Source organism: Chiloscyllium plagiosum, unplaced genomic scaffold (assembly GCF_037043375.1).
Source record: "Chiloscyllium plagiosum isolate Xiang-an unplaced genomic scaffold, Cpla_swu_hap1 HiC_scaffold_28, whole genome shotgun sequence".
Classification (NCBI taxonomy): Eukaryota; Metazoa; Chordata; class Chondrichthyes; order Orectolobiformes; family Hemiscylliidae; genus Chiloscyllium; species Chiloscyllium plagiosum.
In genome coordinates this window covers 21624789-21641389 of record NW_028270166.1, presented here as the reverse complement: position 1 = coordinate 21641389, position 16601 = coordinate 21624789, and the positions used below count along the sequence as shown (strand labels likewise).

The 16601-nt window shown below is 42.7% G+C and overlaps 1 protein-coding gene across 3 annotated transcripts in view; it reads right to left on the bottom strand.

Annotated features, from left to right (window-relative positions):
* scamp4 (secretory carrier membrane protein 4) overlaps positions 1-15989 on the bottom strand; it is a 44413-nt gene extending 28424 nt beyond the window's left edge. Inside the window, exons 1-2 of one of the 3 annotated variants that reach the window (XM_043721209.2) lie at positions 15882-15989; positions 817-988 (exon numbers count right to left, since the gene is read on the bottom strand). The gene's annotated coding sequence lies outside the window, so the exon portion shown is untranslated. Of the gene's footprint in view, positions 1-816; positions 989-9901; positions 9960-15881 lie in introns of all 3 variants that reach the window. The other 2 variants (XM_043721211.2, XM_043721208.2) reach the window with 2 other exon arrangements.
* Between the last annotated feature and the right edge of the window lie 612 nt (positions 15990-16601).

Genomic DNA, 16601 nt, shown 5'->3' with positions numbered 1-16601 from the left:
GTCCAAGTACAGCAAGACCTGGACAATACTGGGAATGCAGTTAAATGTGCTGAAAATGTGTTGCTGGAAAAGCGCAGCAGGTCAGGCAGCATCCAGGGAACAGGAGAATCGACGTTTCGGGCATAAGCCCTTCTTCAGGAAACCCCTTCTTTCCGAAAGCCCTTCTTTCGGGCTTATGCCCGAAATGTCGATTCTCCTGTTTCCTGGATGCTGCCTGACCTGCTGCGCTTTTCCAGCAACACATTTTCAGCTCTGATCTCCAGCATCTGCAGACCTCATTTTCTCTGCAGTTAAATGTGACAAGTAACCATTAAACCACACAAATGGCAGGCAATGACAATTTCCAATAATAGACATTCTAACCATTGCCCCTTGACATTCAATGGCATTACCATCACTGAATACTGCACTGTCAATATCCTTGGGGTTACCATTGACCAGAAATTGAATTGGACTAGCCATATAACTAATGGCTACAAGAACCTGAAAGATTAGTGAATAATTCGCTTCCTGACTCCACAAAATCTATCAATCTACAAGAAACATGTCAGGAGTGTGATGGAATACTCCCCACTTGCCTGGATGAGTGCAGGTTTAACTCAAGAAGCTGGGCACCATCCAGGACAAAGCAGCCTGCTTAACTGGCACCAAATTCACAAACATTCACTCCATCCACCACCAATGCTCAGAAACAGTGTGTATGATCTACAAGGTACAATGCAGAAATTCACCAAAGATCCTCAAGATAGCACTTTCCAAATCCTTGACTAATTCCATCTTGAAAGCCAAAGGTAGCAGATATAAAAGAACACCCACCTGCCAGTTTCCCTTCAAGCCATCATCATCCTGATTGGAAGCATACTGCCATTCCTTCAGTGTCATTAGATCAAAATCCTGGAATTGCCTTCCTAATGGAATTGTGGGTCTACCTACCACAATTGACTGCAGTGGTTCAAGAAGGCAGTTCATGATCATCTTTTCAGGGCAACTAGGGAAGGGAATAAATACTGGTCAGTCTGCCAAGACCACATCCCAACAGTGAATTTAAAAATGTAGATGCCAGAATTGCTGTTCATTATGATGCTGCATGCTAACCACAAAATCTAGATTCATGTCATCCTCTTTGAGTTGCTACCCATTTTTATCAGGTTTTGCCTCTGAAGTACATTGAGATATTTTGCAATATTTTGATAAATGTTGCTATATAAATGCAAGTTACTGACACTGCCTCTATGTAAATTCAGAGCCTGAAAATTGATGTAGGTGTCCTAGCAAAACAGATTTATTTCAGACTTTGCTACATCATCTGTTTGTGTTGGTTGTGTTTTAAGTAATCCGACATCAGTGCCAATTTTTTTGAAAAAAAATCAAGCCAAAGATTTTAACAAGAACTGGTTCCTATCTTTTGCCTTGCCAATGATGTATAATATTCTGGATTAGTGGTGCTGGAAGAACACAGCAGTTCAGGCAGCATCCAAGGAGCTTTGAAATCGACGTTTCGGGCAAAAGCCCTTCATCAGGAATAAAGGCAGTGAACCTGAAGCGTGGAGAGATAAGCTAGAGGAGGGTGGGGGTGGGGAGAAAGTAGCATAGAGTACAATGGGTGAGTGGGGGAGGAGATGAAGGTGATAGGTCAGGGAGGAAAGGGTGGAGTGGATAGGTGGAAAAGGAGATAGGCAGGTAGGACACCTTTATTCCTGATGAAGGGCTTTTGCCTGAAACGTCGATTTTGAAGCTCCTTGGATGCTGCCTGAACTGCTGTGCTCTTCCAGCACCACTAATCCAGAATCTGGTTTCCAGCATCTGCAGTCATTGTTTTTACCACAATGATGTATAATAACCAATTTGGAAATAAATACATGGCGAATTTAAACATTTATTATCCTCAAGTGCAATCTGTCCCAAAAGCTTGTTTAGTGTAAAACAATTTTATTTTTTTTTTACAGCTGAAATATTATAATGCCAAATATGACACTTTTACAAATTCCTCCCAACAAAACAATGAGGAAGAAACAGTTCAAAACCACTATCTCTCAGTAAAATCAAGGCTTTGTTCTGTAATTTTTTCAAATGCCCTTTATACTTTAACCTGAATCTAAGTGTTAAAACAACAGGGAAAGGGGCAGAGTAAATAAGAACATTAATTATTAATAGTATTTTGGAAGGTACCAAATTTACATGATAAAACCACCCAAACAGACAACAATTAACAAGACTTCAAGTAGAAGATAATCTTGCTACTGCTCTATATTACTGCTCATTTGGTAGCTACTTAATATTTACTTTTCACACTACCTTGAAAACAGGTTGTTTTACAATATTTTGAATATTCTAATGGACATTTAGCGTGCACAATATCTAAATCAACAAATAACTTTTTGGAGTTGGTAGTTAATATTCAATGCGCTCAACCCAAATACAAACCAAAAGCAAAATATGTATTGTGATTTAGTTTTAGAGCATCTAATAATCAAGTCCACAACATTGTAGACTGTGACTGAGAAATGGAACAATCTACTTCTTGCAACTGTCACTACTCTAGAAAGACACAGAAAAACGTTAGCTAATAGTGAACTTAATTGAATGATATTTGTTTGTCTTTTGATGACTTATTGGCAGACAGATTACAGTAGATTGAAAGAAATGTACTGTAAACTTAAAATAATACAAGTAGATACTGACACTATGGGAATCTGACAGTGCTACAGGTTGTTTTAATGCCAACCAGAACAGCTCAAGTTGATTGACAGCAAATGATGTTCAGGGGACTTTGTATTTACAAGCTGGGCTCTGGGGGGCTTTCGTAATGAAATGGTAATGTCCCCGCTTTTGAGTCAGGAAACCCAGGTTCAAGTCCCTCTTCCTGTAGACATGTATGCTCTGATTTGGAGACGCTAGTGTTGGACTGGGATGTACAAAGTTAGAAATCACACAACACCAGGTTATAGTCCAACAGGTTTATTTGGAAGCGCTAGCTTTCGGAGCCCTGCTCCTTCATCAGGTGAGTGTGGAGAGTAAGATTGTAAGACACAGAATTTATAGCAAAAGTTCCCAGTATGATGTAACTGAAATTATATATTGAAAAAGACCCGAATGGTTTGTTAAGTCTCTCATCTTTTAGAATGACCATGTTGGTATCAAGTTAAAAATCACACAACACCAGGTTATAGTCCAACAGGTTTAACTGGAAGCACACTAGCTTTTGGAGCATCGCTCTTTCATCAGCTGATAGTGGAGGGCTCAATCCTAACACACAGAATTTATAGCAAAACTTTACAGTGTGATATAACTGAAATTATACATTGAAAAATTGATTGTCTATTAAGCCTTTCATCTGTTAAAATACTGTGATAGTTTCACTTCTTTCATGTGTAAATCACAAAACCTTTTTTTTAAAAAGTTGCATTCTCGGGTTAGCTGTTAACAATGGTGATAGCTAGACAAGATGTTGAAGGTGTTAGCCCCCTGTGTTCTCTGTCTATGCCATGATGTTTAGATTGATTCTAATCTAAAAAGTGAGATAACGGAGTTTTACATGAATTCATACAGTTTTTGAGCAAAGTACAACGTAACCTTGCAATTACAAATTCACCCCACAAAATATATGTGGGCCTTTGCATGTGTGTGTGTGTGTGTCTCTGTCTGTCTGGGTTGGGGGTTGTGAGTGTGAGAAAGTGTATGTGTGTGTGTAGTGAGTGCAGAGTGTCTTAAGTCTGTGAGGGGGTGCATGTGTCTGTAAGGGTGTGTGTGGGTGTCTGTATGTGTCCGTCCGTGTGTGTAGAAGTATCTGTGTGTATATAGTGCAATGGTGGTCACCTGTAAATGTGACATGAACCCATCGACACAGACATCAAGTTTCTACAGGAATGCAGGCAAGCAGGAAAGATCCCAAAAGGATTACGGATCACGAACCCACTTAAGTCGACCTACAACACAGACTACGCAGAGAGACTTTGCCACCGCACCTCTCGCAAACTCCTCAATCATCTCATGCATCCAACTCTACAGCAGGCGCCACAACCTTGAAATTCAGATGGAGTCCACACTCTCAGCCTACACTCAGGATACATCAGTACAATTACACGACATTGCCAAACAGACAAGGCAACAAAACTACACCACGTACATGCACGCCAAGAACAAAAAAACTGGAAAAACTTGGCATTCTCATTAGTAATAGCAAAGCCCCTCTGGAACCACAGTAGACAACATTATCACTGAGGGGAAGTCTATTATCAACCTTCGACTGGAAGAGATTGAAGTCCTGAGTAGGGGATCTTCTGCCCCACCGCCAAAATGGACCCGTTGGTTCTGGCAGCAGACACAAAGGAGTTCATCAGACAAATGAGTCTCCGGGAATTCTTTCAAGTTGCCAGGAGTGATCCCAATGAGCCCACTGATGAACTCGAACAGTCATCACAGGGATCTGTAGTGAAGTGACCAAAGGTGTCAACTTGGACCCCACCGAAGGGCTGCTGCCCTGGGATTGACATATATGCTCAAACCGTCAGGAAATACATAAATGCCATATTCATCAGCCATATCCACAAGGTAGAGCAAAACATCACCCGTTCACAATGCAATGCCATCTCGGCTCTCAAAACCAATCACAACATTGTCATCAAACCAGCAGATAAAGGAGGTGCCATTGTCATTCAGAATAGAACAGATTACTGCAAGGAAGTGTACCGACAACTGAACAACCAGGAACACTACAGGCAACTACCACCTGATCCGACCAAAGGACACACCCGTGAATTAAACACATTGATCAGAACTTTGGATCCAGTCCTTCAGAGTTCCTACGCGCCCTCATCCCATGTACTTCTCGTGTAAGCAACTTCTACTGCCTTCCAAAGGTACACAAAGCCAACACACCAGGACGTCCCATCGCGTCAGGCAATGGGACCCTATATGAGAATCTCTCCGGCTATGTTGAAGGCATCTTGAAACCTATTGTACATGGGATCTCCAGCTTCTGTCGTGACACTACGGATTTCTTACAGAAACTCAACACCCACGGACTAGTCGAACCGGGAACATTCCTCGTCACAATGGACATTTCCGCACTCTACACCAGCATCCCCCACAATGATGGCATCGCGGCAACAGCCTCAGTACTCAACACCAACAACTGCAATCTCCAAACATCATCCCCTTTATCCTTGATCACAATATCTTCACCTTTGACAACCAGTTCTTCATCCAGACACACGGAACAGCCATGGGGACCAGATTTGCACCCCAATATGCCAACATTTTTATGCACAGGTTCGAACAAGACTTCTTCTCTATGCAGGATCTCCAACCAACATTATACACCAGGTACATTGATGACATTTTCTTCCTCTGGACCCATGGCGAGGAGTCACTGATAAAACTACACAGTGACATCAAGTTTCATCCCACCATCAAACTCACCATGGGCCACTCTCGACTATCTGTCTCATTCTTGAACACATGCATCTCCATTAAGGATGGACACCTCAGCACCACACTCTACCACAAACCCACAGACAACCTCACAATGCTACACATCTCCAGCTTCCACCCAAAACATATTAAAACAGCCATCCCCTATGGACAAGCCTTACGCGTACACCGGATCTGTTCAGGTGAGGAGGAATGTGACGGGCACCTGGAAGTACTCAGGGATGCCCTCACAAGAACAGGGTACAATGCCCAACTCATCGACTGCCAGTTCCAACGTGCCACAGCAAGGAACCGTAATGACCTCCTCAGGAGACAGACACGTGCTGCAACCAACAGGGTACCCTTCATTGTTCAGTATTTCTCAGGAGCTGAAAAATTACGCCATGTTCTCCGTGACCTGCAACACATTATCAATGAGGATGAGCACCTCACCAAGACCTTCCCCACACCTCCACTACTTGCCTTTAAACAACCGCCAAACCTCAAACAGATCATTGTTCGTAGCAAGCTGCCTGGCTCTTTGGACAACTCCATACAACCCTGTCATGGTAGGCGCTGCAAGATGTGTCAGTGCGGACATAGATACCATCATTGTGCGTGGGGACAGCTCCCACCTTGTACGTGGCAGGTACTCATGTGACTCAGCCAATGTTTATATCTTATATGTTGCAGGCAAGGATGTCCGGAGGCATGGTACATTGGGGAAACCGAGCAAAGGCTACGACAACGGATGAATGGGCACAGCACAACAATCAACAGACAGGAGTGTTCCTCCCAGTTGGGGAACACTTCAGTGGTCCAGGACATTCGACCTCGGACCTTCGGGTGACCATCCTCCAAGGCAGACTCCGGGCCAGACAGCAGCGAAAAGTGGCCGAGCAGAGGCTGATAGCTAGCTGTGGTACCCATAGGGAGGGCCTCAACCGGGACCTTGGGTTCATGTCACATTACAGGTGACCACCATTGCACTATACACACACAGATACTCCTACACACAGACACATACAGGCGTGCACACACAGACACACACTCCCACATGCACCCCCTCACAGACTTAAGACACTCTGCACTCACTACACACACACACATACACTTCCTCACACTCAACCCCCAACCCAGACAGATACACAGACTGACAAAGAACCACATGCACACATATATTTTGTGGGGTGAATTTGTACTTGCAGGGTTACGTTGTACTTTGCTCAAAAACTGCATGAATTCATGTAAAACTCCATTATCTCACTTTTTAGATTAGAATCAATCTAAACATCATGGCATAGACAGAGAACACAGGGGGCTAACATCTTCAACATATTGTCTAGCTAACACCCATTGTTAACAGCTAACTCGAGAATGCAACTTTTTAAAAAAAGGTTTTGTGATTTACACATGAAAGAGGTGAAACTATCACGGTATTCTAACAGGTGAAAGGCTTAACAGACAATCTATTTTTCAATGTATAATTTCAGTTATATCACACTGTAAATTTTTGCTATAAATTCTGTATGTTAGGATTGAGCCCTCCGCTACCAGCTGATGAAAGAGCAATGCTCCGAAAGTTAGTGTGCTTCCAATTAAACCTGATTTGGAGATGCCGGTGTTGGACTGGGGTGTACAAAGTTAAAAATCACACAACACTAGATTATAGTCCAACAGGTTTAACTGGAAGCACACTAGCTTTCAGAGCGACACTCCTTCATCAGGTGATAGTGGAGGGCTTGATCGTAACACAGAATTTATAGCAAAAATTTACAGTGCAATATAACTGAAATTATACATTGAAACAGACAATCAATTTTTCACCTGATGAAGAAGCGTCGCTTTGAAAGCTAGTGTGCTTCCAATTAAACCTGTTGGACTATAACCTGGTGTTGTGTGATTTTTAACTTTGTACACCCCAGTCCAACACCGGCATCTCCAAATCATGGATTCATGCAGTTTTTGAGCAAAGTAAAATCTAATTCTGCAAGTACAAATTCACCCACAAACGTGTGTGTGTGTGTGTGTGTGTGTGTGTGTGTGGGGGGGGGGGGGAGGTATGAGTGTGTGAGAGGGTGTGTGTGAGTTTAAAGGGGTTTTTGTCTGTGAGAGGGTGAGTGTGAGAATGAACATAGATTATTACAGAGCAGTACAGGCCCTTCGGCCCTTGATGTTGCGCTGACCAGTCATACCAATCTGTATGTGTGAGTGTATAGTGCAATGGGGTCACCTGTAGTGTGACATGAACCCAAGGTCCCGGTTCAGGTCACCCCCATGGGTATGGAACTTTGCTATCGGCCTCTGCCCGGCCACTTTTTGTTGCTGTCTGTCCTGAAGTCCGCCTTGGAGGATGGTCACCCAAAGGTCTGAGGTCAAATGTCCTAAACCGCTGAAGTGTTCTCCGACTGGGAGGAAACAGTCCTGTTGTTTGTTCTGCGGTGGCCGTTCATCCATTGACGTAGCTTCTGTTTGGTCTCGCCAATGTACCATGCCTCAGAGCATCCTTGCCTACAGCATATGAAATAGACAACGTTGGCTGAATCGCATGGGTACCTGCCACGTACATTGTAGGAGATGTACCCATGCGTAATGGTGGTATCCACATCGACACTCTGACACGTCTTGCAGCGTCTACCATGACAAGGTTGTACGGTATTGTCCTGAAAGCCGGGCAGTTTGCTATGAACAATGATCTGTTTGGGGTTTAGTGGCTGTTTAAAGGCAAGATCTGGAGGCGTGGGAAAGGTCTTAGCAAGGTGCTCATCCTCATTGATAAAGTGCTGCAGGCACCACCAAACCTCAGATGAACCGCACTACAGGTGATCCCATTGCACTATACACACACACACACCTCACACACACTCAGACCCTCTCTCCCACACATCCTCTCACAGACTTAAACCCCTTTATACACACACACACACACACACACACACCTCCCCACCACCCCTTTGCGCCATACACACACACACACACACACACACCTCCCCACCACCCCTTTGCGCCACACACACACACACACACACACACACACACACACACACACACCTCCCCACCACCCCTTTGCGCCACACACACACAGGTTGGTGCAGACCTGATAGCCCATTAGGGGTTCTATGAAATGTTTGAACATGTTGACTAAAAGAAAACAAGCTACCTTATTCCCCAGTAGAAGTTGGCTTTGCTACAGAGAAAGGTGTTTGGGCTAAACTATATATTTACAATAAAACCCTTCGAGACCTCCACAAGACTTTTGTTGCCTAATTCAACACATGGCCTGTACAATGGACAGACCTTTACGGAAGGATAATGTTAAAGATATAACATTTTAAGGGACTTATAAATATATGGCTAAATAAGCTTTAAAAATGACTAGAATCAAGGGGAATGCTGTCCTTCGCGAAAATGTTTTAAAAGAGACAGAAGAAACTGTAAACAGGTTATTTAATCTATATTAACCTGGTCCTTTGTCTTTGAAGGAAATTAGCATTTTGGGTATAAATTTTAAAGTATACAAATACATTAAGGGTAACAACGGAGAGAATAGGATCCCTTAAAGATCAATGTGGTCATCAATGTGTGGAACCACAGGAGATGGGTGAGACACTGAACAAATATTTTGCATCAGTATTTACTGTGGAGAAGCACATGGAAACGAGGGAAGCTGAGGAAATAATGGATTTGAATAGAGTTCATATTACAGAAGAGGAGGGGCAGGAAGTCTTAAAACAAATAAAAGGTAGTTTAATTTTCAGCACCTAATCAGGTGTTTCCCAGAACTTTGTGGGAAACAGGGAAGAAATTACAAGGCTCCTTGCTAAGATACTTATATCCTCAACAGCCGTGGGCAAAGTGTTAGAAGATTGGAAGTTAGCTAACGTGGTGCCAACATTTAAGAAGGACTGTAAGGAAAATTCAGGGAACTATAGACCAGTGAGCCCTACAACAGAGGTGGATAAGTTGCTGGAGGGGATTCTGAGGAACAAGATTTACATGCAGTTGGAAAGGCAAGGACTGATTAGGGATAGTCAACATAACTTTGTGCATGGGAAATTGTGCCTCACTAACTGAACTGAGTTTTTTTGATGAGGTGACGAAGAAGATAAATGAGGCAGAGTAGTAGACATTGTCTATATAGACTCCAACAAAGCGATCGACAAAAGTTCCTCTTGATAGGCTAGTTAGCAAGGTTAGGCCACATGGAATACAGGGAGAACTAGGACACAGAACTGGCTCGAAGGTGGAAAACAGAGGGTGGTGGTGGAAGGTTGCTTTTCAGACAGGAGGCCTGTGACCAGTGTGCCACAAGGCTCAGTGCTAGGCCTGAGAAGGGTCCATAGCCTTAAAACTTGTCTTTAAACATTTAGTCTAAAATGTAATGCTGATTTATAGAACACACTTGCTGCAATTAGAAAATAGACAGACAGGAAGGCTCAGAAAAAGGGGGAACTCAAGGAATGCAGAAGATAAAAACATCTGTGCTCACCGAGTGATAACAAGGTGCTCTAAGGCAATTAAGAACATTTGCCTTAACTTCAGTGAATCTGTGTAAACAAGACACCAAGTGATAACATTCACGGCTGTTCCTTGTGAGATTAATAAAAGTGTTTGATTCTGACCCTGAAACGAAACTCAGTACTATCAAAAGCCTTGTAATTGACCGTCAGGTCCTGTCAATTTTAATGGATTCTTATTACCCTTGCAAGCTTGACAGACACAGAGAGATAAACATCTTTGCTGTTACAAGACCCTGACTTGAGAGTTCAAAAAGACACTAAAGAGAGAGAGACCATTTTAGCGCTGAGGTTGCTGAAGCCAGTAGAAAATCAACTCTTAGTGCTTACCTGCTATGGATTGAACTTAATTGCATTTTTGAGACTTTATGATTTCACTGAGTAGCCACTAACGGTTGTTAAATACAAATACTGTAAAAGGTAATATTGACGAAGCTTTAACTTACTCGCTGTTCTTGCACACCACTCTACAGACTTTACAGACTGCCCCACTGTCAATTATAACTAATCAGATCTTATGTCTTATTTGAATTTGAATCACAACCCTGAAAAAAAAGCATGTTTAATTTGAAGACTAATGAATCAACCTTACAGTAACATCTCAGCCTCAGGTACAGAATGGTTCAATGTTTAAAAAGCAGGAGTCTGCTCCTAGCTTAGAAATTATTCTCGGTCTAACATTGAAGAGATTCTGGCACAATGTGTCGGGAAACCATTTTATGGTCAAAAGTTTGCCCTCCTTGCTATGAAGCCATTTTGTAAAACAATTGTATCTGACATATGAGCTGTGCAAGGTTACCAATTAGCTCAGACTGATACCTCTTTATGATAGGAGTTTATCTCGCTAGCAGGCACCTAACTCGTCTGGGTATGTTTTTCCCACCTGATGAATGACTTAGGGCCTGTAAGAGTGATTAGTCAAGCGAACACAGACCTGTCAATTAACTTTTCTTCCTTATGAATTATTGTCTTTCACTGTTACCTGTATAATTAAGAACATGCAATGTTTTTGTAAACTTTTGTATCAATACATCAGAGTAGCCTGCTGGGGCACTTGAAGAGCTAGTACCCTCTTCTCCTAGGTTATTAGAACCTATTTAGTTTAGCTTATAGGTATCAGTGTTATGTTGTAACAGTGATGTTATTGGTAAATAAAGGGGATGACTAAAATTAAACTAATATGTCTGGAAGAGGTTTTTTTATTCCAGACTTCAAAAGATCTCCGGGATGAACCAAGAGAGAGGCTTACAGGTCTGAGTCCATAACAGATTCCCAGGGCCATCTCAAATCTGTACTTTAACAGGTCAACTGCTTTTTGTCATTTACGTAAAGGATTTGGATGGGAATATACACAGTTGGTTAGTAAGTTTGCAGATGACACAAAAATAGGTGGTGTGGTGGACTGTGAAGATGTTTATCTCAACATACAATGGGACCTTGATCAGATGGGACAATGGGTGGAGGAGTGGCAAATGGAGTTTCATTTAGATAAATGCATTTTGAAACAGCAAACCAGGGTAGGACTTATACAGTTAGGAGTGTTGTGAAGCAAAGAGACCAAGGGGTGCAGGTGCATAGCTCCTTGAAAGTAGAATCAGAAGGCAAAAAGCTCCAGCCTATTTAGCGTCTCCATACAATGCAGATGGATGAGCGGAGGGGGGCATTTGGCACACTTGCCTTCATTAGTCAGAACATTGAGTATAGGAGTTGGAATGTCATGTTACAGCTTTACAGGAGGCCACTTTTAGAATACTGTGTTCAATTCTAGTTTCCCTTCTGAAGGAAAGATGTTTTTAAACTTGAGGGGTGCAGAAAAGATTTACAGGGATGTTGCCAGGTTTGAGTTATAGGGAGAGCCTGCCTGAGGAAGTGGTAGAAGCGTATGGGCAAAGTGCTGGCAAAGGGGACTTGGTCTGATTGGGATGTCTGGTTGGTGTGAATGAGTTGGACTGAAGGGTCTGTATAACTCTATAACAATCAGACTAGGGAAATTTTTAAAAATCTGTACAATCAAGACAATTTTGTCTCAGAGGATTTGAGTGTTGAAAGTAAACAGAGCATCAGATTACCAAGAATACTGTTAGTAATTCACCTACTTCATTATTTGAGACATAACTTAGTATCTGTCCTGTGGTCATCACACAATAAAACTTGCTGTTACATTACTTTCCACAGACTCATTCAAGTTTACTTTAGATTAGATTACTTACAGTGTGGAAACAGGCCCTTCGGACCAACAAGTCCACACCGACCCTCTGAAGAGCAACCCACCCAGACACATTCCCTACATTTACCCCTTCACCTAACACTATGGGCAATTTAGCATGGCCAATTCACCTAGCCCGCACATTTTTTTTTGGACTCTGGGAGGAAACCGGAGCACCCGGAGGAAACCCACGCAGACACTGGGAGAATGTGCAAGCTCCACACAGACAGTTGCCTGAGGCAGGAATTGAATCTAGGTCTCTGGCGCTGTGAGGCAGCAGCGCTAACCACTGTGCCACCCGTATATAATTCACCCAGTTACCTCTTGTCAAATGTAATTATTTTAATTTACCAGCTTTTAGGCTGAACATGGCGGTGATACACTTTTTCCTGACATCACATGTTGTTGGTATATTAATTTCTTGGCATGCTACCTCAGTCTCATTACCTACAAGATGTGCAGATTCATAGAAATTTACCAAAACTTTTGCATTGATTGTGCCCAGGTCATAAAAACAGGATTATTTAGTATAAAATGCCAGTTGATAAATTTCCCAGGTTAAGGACTGATCTATATCTCATTATTTCCACAAACAATCAAATCACATTGTGTTTTGAGTGGCATGTGATTATGGGGAGTGGCTGGGGGGGGAGGGGGTTGTCTTGTGGGCATTACTGATGTGAAATCTTGTATCAAGGAAGAACTGGTCTCTTTGTTCAGGGAGATCTCTTGACACGGCTCCGTAAGCATTGTAACAGTGTTAAGGGTTCCTCCAAACCTTGTACTTGCTTAATAAATTTTGGCAGTTCACAGAAGTTGGCATATTGCAGTTGCATCAAGTGTGTAAGAATCTCAAGAAAAAGAAGCTAACACAAAGGCGCAAGATGAAGCATTCTTCCTCCAGGTGTCAGGTGGTTATGCTTTGGTGGTGAAGGAGGCCCAGGACTTGCACATCTTTGGGGGAGTTAAAGTGTTTGGCCATAAGGCAGTGGGGATGTTTAGTGCGTGTGTCCCAGAGATGTTCTGAAACATTCTGCAGGTTGGCGTTCAAACCCTAACCACCAGATGCCTAGAGGAAGAATGCCTCATCTTCTGCCTTGGGACCCTCCAAACACACGGGATCAATGTGGATTTCACCAGTTTACTCATTTTGATGGAGTTGGCAGATAAGGGTCTGTTTCCGTGCTGTGTGACTCTATGACTCATCACAGCTTACAATACTTCCAGGTTTTGTATCATCAACAAATCTGAAATTTGTCCCTGTACACCAACATGTAGATCATTAACATACAACACCACTGAATTTAAACTGACTGGCCTGTAATTCCTGGACTTCCCCTTTATTTTAAAATAAAGCTGTTACTTTAAAGGTTTTCATGAAGATCTGTAGCTCAGGTTGTGTTTGAGGGAGTTGGTTAGCTCGCTGAACTGCTGGGCTAACATGCAGACATTTCATTACCATACTGGGTAACATCATCAGTGCGACTTCCACGAAGCACTGTTGTTCTGTCTCGCTTGGTTTTTGTGTGGTCTGGCCCAGGCTGGTGGTGTTGTGGATCGTGTGGAGGGTTGTTGTAGGTTGCAACGGGACATTGACAGGATGCAGAGCTGGACTGAGAAATTACGTTGCAACTAGAATTTTTTTATACATTAGAATATATAATGTTAACCCACAAATCTAAATTACAAGTATCAGTTTTCACAGTGAGTTTTCCTAAGATTGATGATAGCAGCATAATCAGCTTTCACAAATATGAGGAGCAAGTATTGTAGTCCTTCCCAAAAGCTAAAAATCTCTGATCATTCCCTAAATATGTGGCTCTTATGGCCTCAACTGTAGGTTTGCCATGGTAGGCTCATTCAGAAAGTAACGAGGCATGGTATACTGGGACATCTGGCTGTCTGGATACAGAATTGGCTGGCCCATATAACACAGAGGGTAGTAATAGATGGAAAATATTCAGCCTGGACCTTGGTGATCAGTGGTGTTCAGCAGGGATCTGTTCTGGGACCTCTGCTCTTTGTGATTTTTATAAATGACTTGGATGAGGAAATAGAAGGGTGGGTTGGTACATTTGCCGATGATACAAAGGCTGGTGGAGTTGTGGATAGTGTGGAGGGCCGTTGTAGGTTGCAACTGGACATTGACAGGATGCAGAACTGGCTGATTACTGACACATGGAGTTGAACCTGGAAAAGCCTGAACTGATTTATTTTGGAAGGTCGAATTTGAATACAAGGTTAAAGCAGGATTCTTGGCAGTGTGGAGGAACAGAAAGATCTTGGGGTCCACATCCATAGATCCCACAAAGTTGCCACCCAAGTTGATAGGGTTGTTAAGAAGGCATATGGTGTGTTGGTATTCATTATTGAGACTGAGTAAAGAGCTGCGAGGTTATGCTGCAACTCTGAAAAGCCGTGGTTATATCACACTTGGAATATTGTGTTCAGTTCTGGTCACCTCATTATAGGAAGGATGTAGAAGCTTTAGAGGGGTGCAGCGGAGATTTGCCAAGATGCTGCGTGGACTAGAGGGCATGTCTTATGAAGAAAGTTTGAGGGAGCTCGAGCTTTTCTCAATGGAGTGAGGAAGAGTGAGAGGTGACTTGATAGAGGTATACAAGTTGATGAGAGGCATATACAGAGGAACCTCAATTATCCAAATATCATTATCTGAATTTCAGATTATCTGAATAAGATCTCAAGGTCCTGATAAAAAACATTATCACTATTACTGATCGCGTCTTTTGTTTACAATGATTAAAAGTGAATTCAGCTTACTGAAATACTGCGGACATCGATGGGGGCCCAGGCACTGTCTCCAGAATAGGGAGCAAGCATAGCAAGTACTCACTCTGTCAATCCCATTGACGTGAAGCAGCGGCAGGGAAGGGCTTCAGCAATGCTGTAGTCCCTTACCCGGAGGCAGAGAGGGGGAGCATGGCAGGCAGAACGAGAAAAAAGGAAACTACAGAAAACTCTGAGTCCCAGAGGAGAGGTATTGAATCAATTAGCCTAACAAAATACTGCCAGCCCATCTTGTTTGGATAATTGAGTTTCCTCTGTATTGTGTGGATAGCTAGAGATTTCTTTTTCCCAGGGCGGAAATGGCTATTACAAGGGTGCATAACTTTAAGATGATTGGAGGAAGGTTTAGGGGAGATGTCAGAGGTAGGTTCTTTACACAGAGTGGTGAATACATGGAATGCACTGCCAGCGGTAGTAGTGGAGTCAGATACATTAGGAACATTTAAGCGACTCTCGGATAGACATATGGATGTAAGTAAAACGGAGGGGACGTTGGTTAGTTTGATCTTAGAGTAGGATAAAAGGTCGGCACAACATCGAGTGCTGAAAGACCGTGCTATACTCTTCTAACAACCACCCGATGAAGGAGCAGCATTCCGAATGTTAGTGTTTCCAATTAAACCTGTTGGACTATAACCTGGTGTTGTTATTTTTAACTTTTTAACTATTCTATGTTCTTAACTGTTTCCAGAAGAGAGCCATCCCGATGCCCATTTAAAAAAAAACCAATTCAATTCCCTCCAAAGCTCTCGCGATTTAATATGGAGTAAAAACAGAAAATTTAATAAGCACACATCAGGTTTGTTCGCATCTGTGCGGAGCTCTACATTTAATTCCGAGCGGTGGGCGAAGAAAAGGTTTCCATCACATCAGGTGATCTTTAATTGCCAAGTCAACCACATACATTAAAGACAAACGTAAATTTTCTTTTTACTTACACGCTACGGGTTAAAGCTGCAGTCCTTGGGTTTTATTCAGTTACCTTATGTACCGTTAGTCGTTCAAAATTAGCGGAGCGCACTTCAACTTCCTTCCGGTCACCGCAAGCTCACGAGACACCGCCGGCGGCGCATGTGCAGTACACGCGGCATGCTGGGTCATGTAGTCTTTCCATATGAAAAGCCCGCGCCACGGCCTACAACTCCCGGTATACCACGCGGCAAATGTCTTGTTGCTTGGGGGTATCGGGAGGAAGGAAAGTGCTGGAAGAGGCTGGGTTGCCTTGGTGATGTCTGTGGAGGTGGGCTACTATTTAATGTTGATGGCACTGCATACCAACCATTTTTGTTTCGAGTTTAGAGCTCCATCGTCCGTGCGGTTCAAAGGTGCCATCACTGTTCACAGCTAAATTTTAGTTTTGATACACGGATTAGTAAGGGCGAAAATGATTTCTGAAATATTATATTCAGAATTTTGGACCTCTGAAACAAACAGTCTTCTGAAAAAGTAGTAATGGACTCGAAACATTAATTCTGTTTCATTCTCCACACGTGTTTCTAGACCTGCCACGTTTCTCCCGCATTCTCAGCGAAAATTATTTCTTCAGGATTGCATTTGAGATTTTCTCATAGGCTGCTTTTTGACGTTTAGGAGCGACATTTTGGTTTTGAGAGGCCCCTTTAGCATTCTCATTACTGCATCACTGAATAAAGGTGCTA